The sequence below is a fragment of the Panthera uncia genome, assembly GCF_023721935.1.
Source record: "Panthera uncia isolate 11264 chromosome C1 unlocalized genomic scaffold, Puncia_PCG_1.0 HiC_scaffold_3, whole genome shotgun sequence".
Taxonomy (NCBI): Eukaryota; Metazoa; Chordata; class Mammalia; order Carnivora; family Felidae; genus Panthera; species Panthera uncia.
Window position 1 is genome coordinate 56042983 of NW_026057584.1, and position 20913 is coordinate 56063895.

General features: G+C 41.2%; 1 pseudogene; it reads left to right on the forward strand.

The window, feature by feature from the left end:
* Positions 1 to 1151: 1151 nt before the first annotated feature.
* Positions 1152 to 19745, forward strand: LOC125911393 (tissue alpha-L-fucosidase-like; annotated as a pseudogene).
* The last annotated feature ends 1168 nt before the right edge of the window (positions 19746 to 20913 follow it).

A 20913-nucleotide genomic window follows, 5' to 3' on the forward strand; every position in this document is an offset into this window, starting at 1 on the left:
CCACCAACCTGAATACATAACAGAGTGCATCACCTCCCTCAGACACATTCTCTCAAAGTGAAATTAACTTTATGGGGTGCGCAATTGTAAAGTCTATTTGGATGGTTTTATGTAATGACCCAGGAGTTTTCAGACAAGTGACTTTTGGGCAGCTGTAAACTAGAGTTTGCCTGCACTCCTGGACTTCCTGGAACGTCAAAGATCAAAGTCCTAAGGGTCGTCCATCTAAGAGTGGATGTGTACTCATGACTGATCCCTTGATGGAGCCCAGTCTAAAAGAGAGGAAAGGTGACAAAATCAGCCCGGCACAGTGGCAGAGAGCCGAGTCTCCAGATCTAGGCCAGTTCTGGGTTTTCATCTTGGTTGCCCACTAAGAGCTTGTGTGACCTTGGGCAAGTTACATAACATCTCTAAACTCTAGTTACCCATACAATGAGCTTGAAAATAATACTTGTCTCACAGGCTGGTTGAAAGAATTGAGTGAGGTGATGATACTTAACATAGTGGCTATCTCATGTTAAGTGGTCAGAGAATGTTAACTCTTAGTAGTAGTTGTTACTACCAATACTTTTCGGGATAGCAAGCACATATGGAGCTTAAGCAATATACTGTGCTGGACCCTGAAAGTTATACCTGAATGAATAGGTCAGAACCTCTGCTTTTAGGGATTTGCAAGTGTGTGTGTGTGTGTGTGTGTGTGTAAGGGAGAGAGAGAGGGTGGAGGGAGAAAATTGGGGGAAATGTAAGGGTAGAACAAAGAGAAGAAGCAGGAGAGGCATAAGACAAGATAACTAAAGTAAAAATAGACAGCATTTAATTGTGGGCTTACTCTCTCTTTACATAGATATATCTTTATATAACTGATCTCATCTAATGTTCACACAACCCTCTGGGTAGGCATTATCATTACCCTCATCTCACATTGGAAGAAAGGCAGCTTTAGAAAGATGAAGTCAGTTGCAGTGGGCAACATGTGGGGCTGCCTAGAGAAATGGAAGAAAGACCATGCTGTGTGGTCTGGTTTGACTGGAGCACAGGAGAGGAATGGCTAAGTGGAACAGGATCTACCTGGTGCTCCAGGGAAGCCCTGCTTGCCAGCACAGGTGGTCATTGCCCGCGTGGAGTCCAAGGTCATCTCTAATTTTGGCCACATGGTCGTTAGTGGAGTGCTGTTTGACCAAGAAACAGAAGACTGCCTGGAGGCGGTCCCCGTATCTTTGAGAGACAGGAAGACTAAAACATATTCAGGATGTGCTTAAGCTCAGCCTCAAATCTTGGGGCAAACTCAAGACATTCCGGAAACAGCAACCAATAGCAGACCAGTCCCACATGGTCTGTAGGCCACTGGAGGCGAAAGCTTGTTGGTGATCCAAGGTTGACCACTAGATGGAGCCCTGCCAGGCATGGTGACCCTTAAGGACAGAACCCAAACCCACCTCCCCACCCCTCCTACCTCCCATTTGTCTTTCCAGCACTACAAGTCCAAGACCACCATTGATCCCAGTTCCTAACATTCCTCCATATGTTTTACCATGAGTTCAGACAGTATAAGGAAACTTGGAAGCTTCAAAACTCTTCTAGACTTTTGCCCCAGTAAACACTTTGGGAAGAAAAGTTATCTCCATGTAAAATCTCCATTAAAATAACCTTGTGGGCTTATCTGAAATTAGCACCTCCAGAATTCTTGTTGTGACTCTTGGTTTAGTTTACCTACTTGTGTCTTGATCTTACAATTGATATGCCCTTCTAATCAGATAAGAAAAGAGTTGAAGCATTTCTGGACTATAGACCAACCTCTAATGTTATTTGAAAATAGGAGTTGGGCTTAGGGGTTAGGTTTTTCCCTTTTTATTTGTGTATGATTTAGTGTTCATCCTGCACTAGACACTAAAATGCATTGTTTAATTATCTGAGCTCAACACACCATTTTATAATTCATTAGTCAGTTGCTCTTTGCAAAAGCTTATTTCTTATGAAACAAAAGTGGGAATCAGGCAACTGGACTATTTATCTCTCTTTAGGGGTTGGGGGTTAATATCTGATAGCTCATAACATCTTTATTATAATGCATTTATAATGATTTACTGGAATCATTCTATGGCTAAGTATCTAATGTCAAAGCTGGGATCTGGCATGAAATAAAATGCTGTATCCTTGGGTAGCTCTAGGGAGAAAAAGGCCTCAGCCAATATTTTCTGTGTAATTCTACAAACTGTAATAAGGGTAGGGGTAATTGCCTTAATGTCAATTAAGCTATTAATAATGCCCATCTTGTCATTCCTAAATATAGCAGTGTCTCAATCATACATTACTGTCCCCTGTTAAGACTACTCAGAAATGAGATCACAGCTTATGTGACTCAGGAAGTCTGTCTAGCAGTCAACCTTACTCCTTTACATAAAGGAAAGTTTGGAGATTGATTTACCTGTGTTTGATGAAAAATTTCTACTTAGACACGTATTCGTGTTTGTAAGCGAAAATGTCGGCAGTCCTTGTAAGCAGGGGAAATCCAGCCTTAAAAACTGTTTCCGGTTCCTATTCTGCTTCTAGATGGCCAAAGCAAGGTGCCCCTAATCAGGACTAGCGTTCTGGGTTTCAGGTCCATGACTGATGGCCCAGACAGTCCCGGACAACCGTCCAGGCATTTTAGAGTTGGGGGCGTTCACTCTAGCTACAGGTGATGGTGTGCTGTGTGCATGTTATTTCCAGGCAATTTGGATGCACACAAGTTCCTCAAGGACAGACAGACAACAGACTGAGACACACCACAGAGTAAAGGGGCTAATGGTCCATCAGCAAATTTCAGCAGCCAGGGTCAAGGGAAAGGCATATTTGGAACACGGAATAGGGGGTGAACTGTGGGATGTGGGTGAGCAGGGAGGATGTCACCAACTCTCCCAGATCAGCACTAAATCAGAACCATTTATCTCACAGCTAAGAAACAGGACAAGACTCCTTCAGCTGGCACTTATATTTCTCCTGGGCTAAGATTTCTAAGCAGTCACTTCCTTCTGCCCCCCCTTATTGGCCCTCTTGGTGAAGTGAACTTCTACTTGATGATATTTAGAGCTCATTAATTTGTCCCAAGGAAGCTTATTGTATGGCAGTTTAATGACAGAAACCTGTTTTAATGCAAATGGACATGTAATCCCACTAAGCCACTCTGAGGGTGTAAATTTAGAACAATTGCTAGGAACTGACACCAGAGTTTAATAAGATGGAGGGCCAGTTCCTAGATCCCCTACGCCCAGGGGACCCTGCTTGGACACCCAGCCCCAGCAGTGTTAGTGGAGCTGGCGGTTACCATGGCAGTTTAAATGGGGGAGGGAGGAGCTTGGGCGAGCCTTTCTCAGGTGGTGGGTATCAGAGCTCTGGAAGAGTAGACTGGGGTACACGGAGCGAGGAGGGTTCTGGGAGGGGAGGAAGTGAAGGGTGAGTGGGTGTCTTGTGCTCATTATTCCTCAGGGTATAAGGTTGGGGAAGGTGTCCAGGAGGCAGCTTTCTGTCTTGGTTTCTTCCAGGCAAATCCCCACAGAAAGAGCACACCATCTTTCCTGGGACCCAACTTCTCCAGGCGGGTGAAGGGGAAAGCCTGCCTCTGGGGTGGTGGTGGGAGGTGGAAAGGAGACCGAGGCGGGAATTGTTTGTGAATATTTGCTAGATTATAATGCTGTTGGGTACTACATCATTCTCCAGAGAGCCCTGAATAAGGTTATTATGGGTGAAGTCATTTTTGTAATAAAGTTGGCTGTAACTCTGGGTCATAAATCACAGGTTCTGGTACTAAAAAAATTACTAACCATGCCTCCGTTACCACATACTGTCCTCCTTTTAAATACTTTGATTTTACTACAAATCCTCCATTGACTGAGATGGGGGAAATACACACAATGAGCAAATGATTCCTTCCGTCCCCGGCAGCGGCCAGGCCGGCATCTGGGCCTCCCGGAATGATTTCCTGAGGTGTGATGTTATTTATGGTGTGCTTTCTCTATCAAAAAGGCAAACAGCATCCCGAGTGACCCCGGAGCATTTGCATCATTGCTTCTCTTGCTAATTGATTCATCCCCTGGCAGGGCCTGAGACACGGGCTGTTAGCTGGACACTCTCTCCCAGCTGCAGATCCCATGGATTAAGAAGCCAAGATGTTAATAAAATTGTTAAATGTCAAAACTGCAAAACCCACACCCATCCCGAGTCTATCAGCTCTTCGGGAATGATTCCGTAAAATACCATCTCCTCCCCTTGTCCTCTCAGTCTAAACTTCACAACCTTTGTTAGGTAAGGAGATTAAGAACTATCATTAACAACACCGATTGTTTAATTTCTTTCATCACTTCTTCCTTTCACATAAGAGTCTGGCACAGAATGAAAAGGAATGTTATCATATGAAGTGCATTTCAGATGTAATAAAGCAGAAAGGAGAGGGTGGCCCCAGTGGCAGTTGTAAGAGGGACAAAGTGTGGATCTCTATAGCTCAGTGGCTGCAAAGCAGAAAATGAAGATTGTAAAAACGTCACATAAAGAAAAAATGCACAGTGGATTCGTTTTGCGATGCCCATAATTCAGTAATGCCTTTAAGTAGCTAGAAGAAATATAATAAATGTTTTTCCACAACATTGATCATACTGTATCAGAGGAAATATTAGTGTGCAGGGAGCCATGATTATACTGGTAGTAATTCTCGGTGCAGAAAACTTGTAGAAGATGGGACCCTTTATAGGCCGAACTTTTATTGGCTGCAGTTATTTACCTTTAAGAATACGCCTAATACATTGTCCTATGGCTAAATATTTTTGTGAAAATTCAAACCAGCACTATCAGTAAATCAGAAATCCTGCCACCATTTTATAGAATTTATATATATATTTTCCTGCAGATGCTCTGATATGTTCCAGAATACAAGACCAGCCAATTGACCATGTAAAAATTCTGGAATGTCTGTAAAACAGATCCTTTTCTGTATTCTCAACCCGGATAGGAGCAGACAGGTTTATGGCATGTGATTCCACCCAAATGCCACCTGTATATATATAAAACATCTCTCTAAAGAAATTAAATGGATTATTAGATTATATACTGCAGTAAAACTATACCCAAAGCTGTAAGCAAGGAAAGGGTATGCATGTCATGTAACTATGTAACTGCTTTTTTTTTTTTTTTTTTTTTTTTTTTTTTTTTTTTTGTCCTGGAGAAAGCTTTGCAGGACGGGTTTTTTTCTTTAGGGAGAAAAGAAGGGAACGGACTCCTCATGCCAGCCTCTTGCTCCTCGGACTGGCAAGAGCTGGTAATGCGGTGGCTGAAGCAACCTTGGTGCAGGAAGCCCGGGCATGTTAAGGGAAAGTTCTACCTTCGCTCTGGAGGGACCCCGGACTTCACTGTAGAAACCATCGAACTGGGCTTCCTGGGAGCACAAAATAAGAGCCGGCCCCACCAGTTTCTCGCAGAACTCCAAGGGGAGGTGAGACCTGGGCACGCTAATTCTCCCTATGTCCCCCACGAAGCCCTGCTGTGAAAGTTTCTGGGAGAAGCAACAGGGCAGAGGAATCTCCAGGTGAAGACACTGGGAGAGTAGTGGTGGGAGCACGGCATTCTTTCTCTTCAGAATCTGGATAGGCCAGCATGCAGTTCAAAGGCCTTGGAAAAGCAAACAAACCTGGCTTAAGGCTGTAGATTTACCTGCTCTGTTTCAATGCACATCTCCCCTAACTCTCTCTGACACAAATGGGAATCATTTCCCAGACTTTCCTTGCAGAGACCATCCCAATTTCTTTGTCCTAGCGCTCTTTGCTTCGTGCAAATCACGGGTTTCACGCACACATGCTCCTTCGATGCAACAGTTTCTATGATGTTCCACCAAACAATGGGAGTGTATTAGCTAAAGGGCAACTGGCACGTTTTATGGAGTTATGTCTTGATTTTTTTTCGCTGGAGTTGGGTAGATATTTTGTCTGTTTTGTTTGATTTTTTCCCCTTCCTCTAACAAGGAAGAAGTGAAAGAGGGCACTTTCAAGTTCTTCCCATCTTGACTTTAAAGAGGCAGCCAGTTGAAGAGAAAAACCCCAACACAAGGGAGTCTAAGATGGAGAAACAGCTTGCCACAAGATGACGGTTTCTCTGAAGGAGTGCCGCCTGGCAAGTTGGTAAGCAGTCACCTGATGTGCCCAGCATTGCTGTGGATGTAAATAATGTACAGGCTGAGGTGACCTAACAGGCTTCTGTCGAGTTCTTGCCCAGTATGGCAGAGGGGGTGCTTCATAAGCGGCATTGTTCTAGGTACTTCTAAGCAGCAGTGGCTCTTCTGGGATATTTTTAAATGAAAATTATTATTATTATTATTATTATTATTACTAATAGTCTTAGCTGCCTGCCAATTGAAAGAATGCAATTTAAAATGAAAAAAAATTTAGAGGCTAACAGCTCTTTGAATTCCCTCTTTAGATATTTTATCACATTAATGCACCCGTTACCAAAACTTATTAAAGATCAAAGGGTAGTCCTGTTCTCTCTTCCCTCTTCTTCCTTCCTCTCTTTCTTCTTTGTCTTCCTTCCTTTCTCTCCATTCTTCCTGCTTCTTTCCGTCTTCCCTCCTTCCCTCCCTCCCTCCCTCCGTCCTCCCCTCCCTCCCTCCCTTCCTTCCTTCCTTCCTTCCTTTTCCCCTTCTCTCCTTTATTTTCCTTTCCTTTTATCCTCTTTCCTCTCCTTCTTTCTCTTCTTCAATGACTTGGAAAAAATCGTAATGAATTTCTTAGAGCAATTCTACAACAATGAAATTATTCAGGGTCACACATGCCTTCCCTGGAGTGTTTAACAATGGAGTCAAGCACAGCGTCCATTTTTGCTGGGTGTGCAGAATACGCAAAGTCTCATTTATCCTTGAAAAAATATTTAGGTGTGTTTAGGAGGGTCAGAGAGAGGCTTGGAGAGTAGACCTGCTATAATTTTAGTAAAATTAAAAAAGCAACAAAATAATAATGAAACAACCGACTTTGGAAACTACTTAGTAAATAAACAATAAATTTAGCTTCACTGGAAATCTAGTCTGCATTATGGACTTACACTGTGACCAGAAAAAGACTGTAACAACATTTGACAATACAAAACATTTGATTATAATATGAAACATTTTATATTCTAAAATGAGACACACTTGTAATTATCTCTACAACCGCTGGATGTCACTGTTGCATACGTCTGGCTGTAAAAACTTTCCACTTAGGCAATCTGAAACGGATATTTTAAGGGCCGTTATGTTACCTCCTTGGCACTCTACGGTTTGATTGAGCACATGCTACCATGCTAAGACAACTCTCTTCTCCATTCAGTGCAGTCAGCCCAATTCTCAATTATGGCACTCTCCTGGGAATTCTTCTAATTTATACAGGATGAAATTCCCCAAACACAATTATCTTCTTCACTATACTTAAAAGGAATATGGTACTTTTATAATAGTTCCCAACATTGTATATTAATTATAACTAACACATTCTGGATACCAAATGGAGAGAAGTGAAAACATAACCATAAAATACCCTGGATTTATAAAGTGTCTTTTTTTCCCCCCTCAAAGAGCTTATAACAGTTTCATATCTATTTGCTCATCTGTCTTCCCAACATCCCTAGGGGGTTACCTGCTTTAATGCTTTTATGAGTCAAAGTTGACCTGTGAAATAAATTGAATGAAGTAATTATTTACACTGGCATCCCAGGAGTAAAGCAAAAGCAAACATTGGAAATGTGTTCCAGACAGCGAATTCTAGTTTGCAAAAGTAACTCACTAAAATTTTGGTGTTCTGGGTTGTTTTTTTTTTTTTTTTGTCAATTACTTTTATAAGTCCTTAATTCATGAGCCCTTTAATTCTTCTTTTAAAAAGTTGTTTTAAAAAATCTGAGCCATCTAGTGTAGCTGACGTTATACAGAAATTAGATCTAGAGACTTTTCCAAACCTGAAAAAAAGCCTGGCTCAGGAGAAGTGCTAGACTAGGCTAGACCGATGGGGGCAGGGCTGAAGGGGGTGGGGGCGACAGATGAACCAATTGGAACAGTCCTTAGCTTTCTCTCTGGTTAGAAATGATCATGAACTTCAATTTTGCCATCTTGTTTCATCTCTTTCTTTTTCTTAAAACCTTGGAGTTGTCTCTAACTTCCTCTTTTGCCTTTGCACTGCAGCAGCCAGAGCTGTTCTTGGAGGACCATCGGTCTAGATCGTGTATGGGGGTTGGGGGTACTCTATGTTTTAGGGAACGAGCAGAGAGCTGTGTGCCTGACATCAACGGATGCTTTGATCCAAAATTTCAGTCATTGTTTCCACATTTAGGGGCTGGAATGAACATCAAAGAAGTGGGTGTACGGAATTTACTGAATGCCAAAGAAGTACAATAACATACAGAGGATATAAGCAAGTCCCAGTGGCAAAATTTGCTGCCAATTCTTGCACATAATAGAGGCCCTAAAATGACAGTCTATCTTTGACAAATGCATAATGATATCAGTGCCAAGGGAAGGAACTAGCATGCTGCAAGGTGAATAAAAGAGTTGGGAACAATTCAGTGGACTTACACATTTCCTTAGTGTGTTTTCACACAACAAGGAAAAGCAGATGACACAAACGCATTAGGTAATCATTGGACTGGGCTGCACACTCACCAGCAGTTTCAAACCGACCTGGCTCTTCTGGGATCCAGCTCTAAAGATGAAAATAAAATGTGATTAGAAATCATTCATCTTCTGGAGGGGGGAAAAAAAGGAACAAGAAAGTGAAAATAGCTTTCTTGTTCTGTCTTGGATAGTTCCAGTTTTAAAGCCCATATGTTGTTTGCTATAACTTCGCCTCCCAGGGCCAATGCATTCCAAACGCTTCAGCTAGTGCTCTGCACCGAGTAGTCTCGGAAGTTAGGGCTCATTTGTATCCACAGTCTTTGTTCAAATATGGATTAATTTTGGTTAATTTCAGTAGGTGCACATAAAGGAAAATGCATAGAACTGAAACCCCTGAAATCAGGCCGTTGCGTGATCATCTAAAAACCTACTTTTCAAGCTCTTTTAAGTTTTATTTTTGAAATAAAAACAATAAAATGACTGTAAAAAGTTTCCAAAAGCGTTGACATTATGAGCAATTGCTAACCAAGGCTATTCCCAGAATGATAGTGCAAATTTGGATATAATTCTGGAAAAGCTAACTGCCCTGCAGTGCCAGCTATAAATATTTCATTCAGGAGGTGATTTGAGAAGGGTCCTGCAGCATGTGGCTCTTGCCTCCAGGGCCACGTATCTTTGCAGATGCATATTGTGTTGCTGACACAGGGCTGGCATTGGAGGGCAAAGGCAGACTTTTGCCCTTAAGCTGTAATCCCTTGACTAATATGAAGATGAGTGTGTGAGACCTTCTGTAGGCTGCTTTAAACAGCCAGACCGCGTGTGGATGTTAGCGAAAGAAGTTCAGAGAAAGAAGTTCAGGTGGATGTTAGAGAAAGAAGTCTCAAAATGTCACAGTACGTGGCAAGTACCTGCAGGGGTCATGAGCACAGTCCAGTAATGAATCGAGCGTGGGCAAGGCCAGGTGTGTGTGTTTATTTGAGACCCTCCTTGGTCGAGCAAGAGATGGTGCCAGTTGCAAACAGAACCAACATTTCTGTCCTTTGTGTTAAGCAGTCAGAGCACATTTGCTCATACACACCAAAACCATTTCCAACACAGCTCCCACAGGTCCTTGGTGCTTTTTACAAAATTTCTTCCAGTGGCCTTGCACTACCTAGCAAAGGAGCGCATGGAAGCATCCTGCTCTGTTTATTGTGCATATTAAGTAATTGCAATGATATTCACTGTTTCAGACTCCATAATGAAATAAATGGGTGCCCAGCAATATTAGAAAATGGACAAACAAGTATTCAACCGGCCGGATGAACCATGGCTTTCTGGCATTAAAAGTGTAATATTTATGAGTTAATTTAATCATAGAAGAAACTATTGAGTAGGTGACTGAGTAAAATGATGACTGTGTATTATGCTTTTGCCACGCAGCTGGATAAACATATTCAACGGCAGACCTTGGCAAGAACTGCAAAGATGCTCTTGACAATGGCATGAATAAATATTAGGTGCTGCCTCACATTCACTGCATTTGAGATCTTGAGCAAAGCCAGATGAGTTTTAGCAGGGAAATGTAGAAGAAGCCACACATGCACACTGGGATTATGTAAACATTGGAGTCTTTCTCTGCTGCATGGGAATGGCTCTAACATTCGTTTTCGTCTACATCACTGACAGATTTTTTTTTTCTTATTATCTTTGCAGTTCTACAAGTGTACTTTAGCATTAAGACCCAGCTTTGGGGAAGCTTATGGCAGATTTTTCAACAACATACATGTGGGGAGAAAAGAAATACTTTGCCTAGGTTACCCAGAGCTGACCAAAAAAGATTTTATTTTGTAGTGACCCAACTCAACCTATATAGAACAGTAAATTGGAAAAATTCCTTTAGATTCCTTCTTGAGTTTCTTTAGAATATATGGCTTCTGATTCCAAGAAGGACCATATTTTGGAAAGATTTTGAAGAGAGGAGATCGGTAACATTAACAGTCAGTTGAAGAAGCATTTACATCCGGTGCAAAAAGAACCAGTGTGTAAGAGAGTGTTATGGAAATATGTCATTGTGAGTTTTTCCCTGTACAATTGTCATTTTACCAATAAAGGAAAGATCTTTTTCCCCAGATTTATTGAGATATAATTGATATATAACGTTGTATAGGTTTAAGGGCGTATGACATATTTGTTTGAGGTATTTATACTGGGAAATCATTATCATCGTGGCATCAGTGAACGCCTCCATCACTTCACGCGATTGCCATTTCTTTTTTTGTGGCAACAGCCTGTAAGGTCTACTCTCTAAGTAGCTTTCAGGTATATAATACGGTGTGGTTAACTATAATCACCAGGCTGAACATTAGATCCGTCCAAGCTTAGTCATCTTATAACTGCAAGTTTGTACCCTTTGACCAACATCTTTCCATTCCCCATGCACCAGCCCCTGGTAACTACCATTCTACTCCCTGTGTCTGTAAGTTTGACTTTTTTTTTTTTTTTTTTTTTTAAGATTCTGCATTTGAGGGATACCATGCAGGATTTGTCTTTCTCTGTTTGATGTATCTCACTGAGCACAATGCCTTCAAGGTGCATCCATGTTTTTTGCAAAGGCAGGATTTCCTTCTTTCTCTTAGCTGAATGGTATTCCATTGTATACAATATATACATATACCGCATCTTTATCCATTCATCCTTTGATGGACACTTGGAGTGTTTCCATGAGTTGGCTATAGTGAATAATGCTGCAGTGAACATGGGAGTGCAGGTATCTCTTCGAGACCCTATTTTCATTTCCTTTGAATATATACCCTGAAGCGGGATTGCTGATCATATGCAGTTCTATTTTTAATTTTTTAAGAAACCTCTATATTGTTTTCCATAGTGGCTGTATTCATTTACATTCCCACCAATAGTGCACAGAGGTTCCCTTTTTTCCACATTCTCACCAACACTTGTTATTTCTTGTCTTTTTGATGATTGCCACCTAAAGGTGAGAGGTGATAGCTCCTTGTAGTTTTGATTTGTATTTTCCTGATGATTAGTGCTATTGAGCGTCTTTTCCTGTACCTGTTGGCTATTTGTATATCCTCTTTGGAAAATATCTATTCAGTTCCTTTGCCCATTTGAAATTGGATTTTTGTTTTGTTTTGTTTTGCTGTTGAATTGCATGAGTTCTTTATGTATTTTGGATTTTAATCACTTACCAGATATATGATTTGCAAATATTTTCTCCCATTTCCTAGGTTGCCTTCTTATTTTGTTGGTTGTTTCTCTTTCTGTGCAGAAACTTTTTAGTTTAATGAGTCCCACTATTAATTTTTGCATTTGTTGCTTATACTTTTGGTGTCATATCCAAAAAATTATTGCCACGACCAGTGTCAAGGAGATTTCCCCCATGCTTTCCTCTAGGAATTTTATGGTTTCCATTCTTCTGTTTAAGTCCTTAACTCATTTTGAATTAATCTTTGTGTATGGTATAAGATAGGGACCCAATTTCATTCTGTTGCATGTGACTATCTTAGTTTTCCCAGCACCACTTATTAAAGAGACTATCTTTCTGTATTGAGTATTGTTGGCTCCCTTGTCAAATATTAGTCAACTCTACATGCAAGGGGTTATTTCTGACTCTCTATTCTATTCCATTGGTCTATGTGTCTGTTTTCATGCAAGCACCATACTGTTTTGATTCCTATAGTTTTGTAATCTTGTTTGAAATCAGGAAGGGTGATGCCTTCAGCTTTGTTCTTCATTCTCAACATTACTTTGGCTATTCAGGATCTTTTATGGTTCCACATGAACTTTAGGATTTTTTTTTTTTTCTTGAAAAATGCCAATAGAATTTTGATAGGGTTTGCATTGGATTTATAGATGGCTCTGGGTAGTATGAACTTTGTCTCTTACAGGCAGCATATAGTTTGGTGTTTTGTTTTTTTTTAATCCACCCAGAAACTCTATGCCTTTTGATTGGAAAATTTAATCCATTTATGTTAGAGTACTTACTGATAGGTAAGGACTTACTATTGCTATCTTATTGTTTTCTGGCTGCTTTGTAGTCCCACTGTTCCTTTCTACCCCTCTTGCTGCCTTTCCTTGTGAACTGATGGCTTTCCACAGCGGACTGCTTTGATTCCCTTCTCTTTATCTTTTGTGAATGTACTGGAGGTTTTTGCTTTCTGGTTACCTTGAGGCTTACATAAAATATCTTATAGATGTAATGGTCTATTTTATATTAACAACCAAATTTGGATTACATACAAAAACTACCCTTTTACTCCTCCCTTTTATGTTTCTGATATCACAACTTACCTCTTTTAATATTGTGTATTCATTGCCAAATTATTGTAGCTATAGTTATTTTTAACACTCTTGTCCTTTAAGACAATTTCTTACTAAGGTCTTTGCTTTTGATTTTCTGGAGCACACACACTGTCTCTAGAACAACAATAGAAGAACTTCGGTCTCTGGGCCATGTTGTTTGTGCCACAGACTTCAGCTTAAATCTGTGAATGCCCTTCACATTCCTTTTATTGTCCTTTTATTGTTTGAGTTGATGTAGCATTAAAATATTAGAACAGAATGCATCCAAGAGGTTAACAGAGCCGACAGGGTAAAAACACCTATGTAGGTGTGGGTATTCTGGATTCTAGTCTTAGTTGGTGTGTAACCCTGGGCAAGTCACTTTGCCTCTCTGTACCTCAGTTTTCAATCCATAAAATTATAGGAGTGCCTGGGTGGCTCAGACAGTTAAGCATCCAACTTCAGCTCAGGTCATGGTCTCACAGTTCCTGAGTTCAAGCCCCGCATCGGGCTCTGTGCTGACAGCTCAGAGCCTGAAGCCTGCATCGGATTCTGTCTCCCTCTCTCTCTGCCCCTCCCCGGCTTGCAATCTGTCTGTCTCTCTCTCTCAAAAATAAATACACATCAATCCATAAAATTGTAGGAATATTTTTTTCCCAGCTTTGAGTGTGATTAAGTAGATCATCTAAAGCATTGTTTGTTTTTGTTATTAAACCACAATGCATTTGGTTGAAACTGTCCTGTTCCAGAAAAGATCTCAGTTGCACTCAGAGAAGTTAAAATGCAAATTTCAGACTACCATGGCTACAACTTATCCTTCCCAATATAACCAAGTGAAATATGGTGACCCTCAAGCTTAATTTTTTTATTTTCTTTTGAAGAAACTTCTAAAAAATCTTATTTTTAAAAGGAAATCCAGGGACACCTGGGTGACTCAGTCAGTTAAGCATCTGACTTTGGCACAGGTCATGATCTAACAGTTCATGAGTTCGAGCCCCATGTCGGTTGAGGTGGAGCCCCACTTTGGGTGAGGTCGAACCCCGCTTCTCTCTCTCTCCCTCTCTTTCTCTGCTCCTCATGGGATTCTCTCTCTCTCCTCTCTCTATCTGCCCCTCCCTCACTTGTGTCTTCTAAATAAATAAATAAATAAATACATGGAAATCGAGCTCATCTCCCAACTACTTTGTCTTCCTGGTGACATTCTTAATTGGACTCATTCCACTTTGACATGCATTTAACAAATAAGTGACCAGAGTGCTTGACCCATGCAGTGTAGCTAGAAGTAGCAAGAGGGGGGTTTGGAGGTAAAATTGCCAAAAGTTGGTGATGGGTTGGGTTTGGGAAAGTGAGAGAGAATGAAGTATCAAAGATAACTCCCAGACTTATAGAGAAGTTGAGAGAAGAAACATTTATAGGAATAATAAAGAATTCAGTTTTGGATATATTAAATCCAGGGAAAGACCATAAGCGCAGCTATGATGGTAAAAGAGCACTGAGCTTAAGAGTTTATTTATTATTTCATTTTATTTTTTAAAGTAGGCTCCACACCCAACATTGGGCTTGAACACATGACCCCAAGATCAAAAGTCACATGTTCTACAGATTGAGCCAACCAGGCACCCAAAAGAATACTGAGCAGAACTTTGATTAAGGTGCTGGCTCTGTTCCAATATGTGTGACTGTGGGAACAAAGACTTATTCTTCCTGAGTTTTGGTGTCCTTATCTTTAAAATGGAGATATTAATATCCTTGTCATCTCTTGTTGGGAAGGTAAAAATGACAAGTAATCTTAAGTAATCTTTACACTCAGTGTGGGGCTTGAACTCATGACCTGAGATTAAGAGTTGCACATTCCAGTGACTGACCCAGCCAGACATCCCAACAAGTTTTTGAAGGCACTTTATATGGAATCATCCTACTTCTTATTACTACAGAGACATAAGAAATAACAAAAAAAATTCACTGGGACTTTCTGTCCTGGAAACATCCCCACTAAGTAACAGATATCCTTCTCTTCTTGTCTTTTCACTAATTCACCTTGTGTCTTTCACCCAGTTGCCTGGGAGGCTCTCTCTTTCTCTTCTCTATCTTCAGGAGGACGCCTACACCCGTGACCTCATCTTGAAGGGCACAGAGAGTTAATGTGGAGAAGAATCTCTTGAGATTCATGGTTCATTAGGGGCAGGAATCATGGCTTTGGAATGTTATGGGATTCCAACGAATATTAATTGATTGGGCTTTAGCATTACCATTTTCCCACTAGGTTTTAAATTGGTGGGAAGAAGGAGAGATTTTAGTCAGTTGGGAGAAAACATCTCCATGTATGTTCCTGTTGGTTTGGGAACATCCATTAACCCCACAAAGTCAAGCCTCAGCTCATGCCCAGAACCCAAGGAGGGATAAGGGCCATGGAAACATGAGGGAGGAGCTAATTTTTCCTCTACTTATGTTTCACCAGGGTGAACTCCTTGATCCCTTCCTACAAAGATGGACTGAAAATCTGTGTGTGATGAACATATTCTGACCACTCCAAACCCAAGCAGGGAATCTTGCTGCCCACAGCAGTGGGGTAGCCCTGGATGTAGCAGAGATTCCAGGAGAGGGCAGATGTAAGAGGCAAAGAAGGCTCATTCTCAAAGGGCAGATAGATTCTGCTTGTGAAATACGGGCTTCATAAAATGTGAACATTTATTAAACCTCAACATTGGGGCAAAGAGTACAGAAATATCTGAACTGTGCCTCAGTCTCATAACCTTTCTGGATGGGTGGGGAGAACTAGTAAATGAAAGACTGGGTACTAGATAATGTCTCTGTGCTGGGAAGCAAGTTTTGCTGTGTTGTTGTCTTTGCCTCTTACATGTATTTTTTGAATCTCTGTTTCCTGCCTGAGAATTTCCAAGTGCAACAACAAAAAAGTGAAAACATAGCTCAAACTATCCCCCTACTTTCCAAGATTGGATGCTATTTCTGCATTAACATTTTTTTCCAGCTGAGCTCTATGATGAATATCTGAACACAAACTTCCTATTTATTGGAGTTATTACTGGATATTATTGTTCTATTCTTTGATTAGTGTCTCTAGTATATTTGTCGTGATGTCTTAACATATTCAAATAAGGGGTCAGTCATTAGCAAATTTTCAGGGCTGTGTAAGGAATCACTGTAAACAGACGCGACGCTATGCTTCCCAGTGTATGTGTGTCGACATGCGTATACGTCACTCCAAAGAGAGGCACCACTCGTCATTTGGTATATGTAAGGTATTTAGAACGGTAGCGGCATCATGGTTAAGTCCTATGTAAGTCTTGGCCACTGCTGCTTCTATTGCTACCATTACTACACTCTTACTCTTGGAAAGGCTAAGTGTTATCCTGCGACCAGGGGTCAGTTGGACTGGTTTCATGAGATCTACCAACCCTTGGTGTGGACCTAACCCATGTGCAGATTTGACTTTTGCTTCTCATCTATGAGTGGCCCTTTGACCCTTCAGAAGACCGTCTTTCTGGGTCCACATTTTTGCCATTGGCTGCCTCTTGGGAACTGTCAGAGTGTCACAGGGAAGCTTTGGGATGTAGCATGCATGGAGGCCATCACTCTAAGGCAGTGCTTCTCAGATTATGTATGGTGAAAGGTAAGTTTTGTTGTTGTTGTTGTTGTTGTTGTTTTTAAATTTCCAATCTGCCACAGCCTGATATTTTTTAAGGTGCAATAAAAATAAGTTAAAATGGAATATAAAACCAATACACACAAAATTCAAGTCCCATTTTTTATTAGATTCAACAGACGTAACCTCCTCCTGCCAAATGTCTCTCCACATTTGAAATGCTTCCTCTCGATGCTGTGTTTGTCTCACCTCTGAACAGTAACCAAGATTACAATAGCGGGCCTCGTTTTGAACAGCAATATCTTAAAGGACAGTGAGGAACCCCAAAGGCCTGTCATTTTGTGGAGGTAGGGACCTCTCACCACAGTCGAGGACGCTGGCGGTCACCAGGCCTCAGGCCTCAGCTTCCCCGGTGTGAAGCTGGTGTGCAGAAGGTGACTGAGAGGCCATGAAGGAAAACTGTGTTCTCCTGGGTGCTGGCCATTCTCTCAGCTGGGAATGTATGCACAGTGAAGCAGTAGGCTGTTGAGTGCAGATGCACAGGTGTGGAAACAGTTTGTGATAGGCAGGTTTATGGCATATGAACACATTGTATGATATACTGTAATCAACTATATAAACAACTTTAAAATTGTCTCTACTTCATATTTCCAGCATTTGGTTTTGTTAATCATATGTCTTCCTGACAGCAATTAAATAACCTTGAGAGAAAACGTGCACCTGCTGTCTCCCCTGGGGAAGCTACATCTCTTTTGTGAATGACATAAGTTCTCTATAGAGCATAACTGAAGATCGAATTGAATTTGGAGATATGTCTCCTTTCTCTCTTGTTTTATCTCTAGTTGAGTTGGAGGGCATGGTTTAATAGAGCTGATCTTTTTCTGGATCCCTATTCTAAGATTCTACTTAAACCAAAACATTTCTTTGAGGGGCTAATTGGAGACAAGATCTAAATGAGGTTGAGGTGGGTATGGCAGAGAGGAGGTCCCATGGTCGCCTCCTTGGCCTTCACTCCCAACCTCTCTTCCTCAAGGCTCCCGGTTCTTCTGGATTTCCTTCTATGAACACTATACTGGTCCTGTTTTCCTTCAAACAAAGCAACATAACAAAGCATTTGTTTTGCTTGGGTCAGGTTCCACACAAGATCCATTCATTAGGATTGTTGAATTAAGTATCTCCTAATTGAGGGCTGCCTGGGTGGCTCAGTTGCTTAAGCATCTGACTCTTGATTTTGGTCAGAAGATTGAGCCCTGTGTAAGGTTTTGTGCTGCATGTGCAGCCTGCTTAAAATTCTCCCCCTCCCTCCCCAACTTGTGTGCACTCTCTGTCTCGCTCTTACAAAAATTTTTTATTTTACTCTCTTGTACTGCTGGTGGGAATGCAAACTGGTGCACCCACTCTGGAGAACAGTATGAAGATTCCTCAAAAAACTAAAAATAGAACACCCTGAAATCCAGTAATTGCACTGTTACTATTTACCCAAAGGATGCAAAAGTAGAGATTCATAGGGGTACAGGCACCCCAATGTTTATAGCACACTGTCAATAATAGCCCAACTATGGAGAGAACCCAAATGCCCAATGACTAATTAAGAGATAAACAAATTGTGAGACACACACACACACACACACACACACACACACAGTGGAATATTACTCAGCCATAAAAAAGAACAAAATCTTGCCATTTACAATGATGTGGATGGTGCTAGAGTGCATTATGCTAAGTGAAATAAGTTGGTCACAGAAAGACAAATACCCTATAACTTCACTCTTATGTGGAATTTAAGAAACAAAACAGATGAACATATAGGAAGATGGGGAGAGATGAGAGGGAACAAACCACAAGAGACTCTTAATGAAAGAAAACAAAGTGAAGGTTTCTGGAGGGGAGGCAGGTGGGGGGATGGGCTAGATAGTTGAAGGGCATTAAGGAGGACACTTGTTAATGGTGAGCACTGGGTGTTGCATGTAAGTGACAAATCACTGAATTCTACTTCTGAAGCCAATGTTGCACTGTATGTTAACTAACTAAAATTTAAATTAAAAAAGAAATAAAAAAGAAAAGAAAATTAAAAAAAAAGTCTCTCTGAGTTTTTTGACAGGTATCAGGGCTCCGGGGAGGAGGTCATGGGCCGGGTGGGCACTGACTGGGAGCTCAGTGCAGCCGCGCTGCTGTGCCCTGAACTGGCTGAATCTTGACTCTGGATTTGTTCTGCGAAGCAAAGTTCAGGGAGTTAGTACCCTGGGGGTGTGTTCTCGAAGCTGGCCTGGAGCAACAAGTGGTCTTGGTGGCACCAGATGGGGGAGCAGCAGCCCCAGTACCAGCGCCTCAGGACAGACAACTACCAGCCCAGCTGTAGCCACGTGGACTTGGGACCACCATTCCCCGCACACCTCTTCCACCCTGATGAGTGGGCTGACTTCTCCAAGCCATGTGGCCAGTAGGAAGTCCTGACCATGGAGCATCACGAAGGTTTCACAAACTGGCCAAGGCCTGTGTCTTGCAGCTGGAGCTCCCAGGATCTGGAACCCCATCCCCATCGTATTCTGCTGAGTTGATGAATTGGGAACAGATGTCCAGAAGAGGAACATAAGCCATGGAGTCTTTCATTCACTCTCAGAATGGTTCCATCCCCTCTATCTCTTTTGTAAGAAAAATGGCTTCAGAACATAGCGTTTTGTCAGGGTGAAAAAGATGCCAGAGCTATTTGACCTTATTTTTAACCTGTTGGTCTGATGGAGAATGAGAATACCCTAATACTTATTGCAACTCTACAAATTTTCTTTCTTGGCTCTTCGATGATAGCCCTGTCAAGGATGAAGGTAAATGATCCATGGGGTTGGAAATGCTCCTGTTACCATGGATGTTACTACAACGGTCAGGACAAATTCAAGCCAGGAAGGTTACTAGATCACAAATGGGAGATGTGCACCACCATCCACAAGGCATCCTGGAATTATCATCGTGATGGGGCCATGTCTTTATATTATAAGTAAATTGGAAACCATTTCAGCACTGGTTTAGACAGTAGGTTTGGGAAGCAACTATCTTCTCAATGATGAACCAACTAAAGGTGGATTGATCATTCCAATCTTCCAAGAAAGGCTTCTTGCTGCAATATTCATTTATTAGCCATCAAAGGGGAGGCTATTTATGCATCTAAACCCTGGAGGGCGCAATCAGAAAAGAACACAGTATACCTTAAAAGGATCATCTATGTATGCCATTTTACTGCACTGGTCAAAAAATGGAGTCTGAAAGCTTCAATCCCTCAAGTAATCAAGATAGATTACAAAATTAAGGGTGTTGGGAATCCAAGAAGATCTGGAGTGGTCCACAGATCTGTATAAAGTTTTCCTCATTTTTCTGACCTCACCATCTGCTCTCCCAGTTGAGTTTGAAGCTGATTATTGGAGTTCAAGAGGAAAGGGACACTGCCTGCTGTTTGCTGCTTTGATTTTCCTTGTATAGCACCATAATTGTAATAAACTAACTTTTCTTCCCTCTCCAGAGATGGCTTTTCCAACACATTGTAATCAAAGGAACTGAGAGCATTAGATTGATGTCTCAATGGACCAAGTATCTGAGCTCCTCACTCTGGGTGGCAAAAGAAAGGACTGAACAATTAAGCTCTGAGTTTATCCATTCCTACTTCTGGAAATTATCTGAATGGAAACTGCTCTCTATTTTCTTGCTTACTTGATGACTTAGTTAAAGAATAAGCCAAGTCACCCTGTTGCCAATGAGAGGGGACAGAAAGAGTTTGGAAAGCTCCACCATACGCTATTTATTTAGCATCAACTGTCACCAAACTCTTTCCCCTCATCCCAAGTGTGGAAGAGCCTGGAGGGGAAGGAAAAGGCTTCTAGGCTGCTTATGTTCGATCTTTAGAAGTTTCTGAAGAAAACTAGTAGCTCTGAATTTCAGTCTGTTTACAGGGATACTATTTTAAAAACTGGATGTGATTCTTTCCTGCCCTTTAAAATATGATCAAATAAATACATTTGCATGTCAAAAATTTATATATTTCCCTATCATCTCTTCTCTTTTTTTTCCCTTGCAGTTTTTGTTGTTGTTGAAGAAATTGGCTGTTTCTCTTGGAGTTTCCAACAGTTTGGATTTTGTTGACTGTGTCCCTATTTATTGTGTTATTCTGTCATTGTAAGCTCTAAATTGGCAATTAGATCTAGAGACTTGATAAAATTCAGATTCAATTATTTTGTCAAGAATATTTCATATGCAGTGTTTTGTACTTCAATTAGGAGGTACATATCTGATCGTCTCTTTTTGGTGATCTGAGCAGCCATTGGTGGTCATTGCTCAGATCCACTAATTCATTAGGAGGTCACAAAATAGTGATATCCTGATTCTATTGGTACTTATTCATTTATTAGCTGAAAACATTCTACGAAGAGAAAATTCCCTT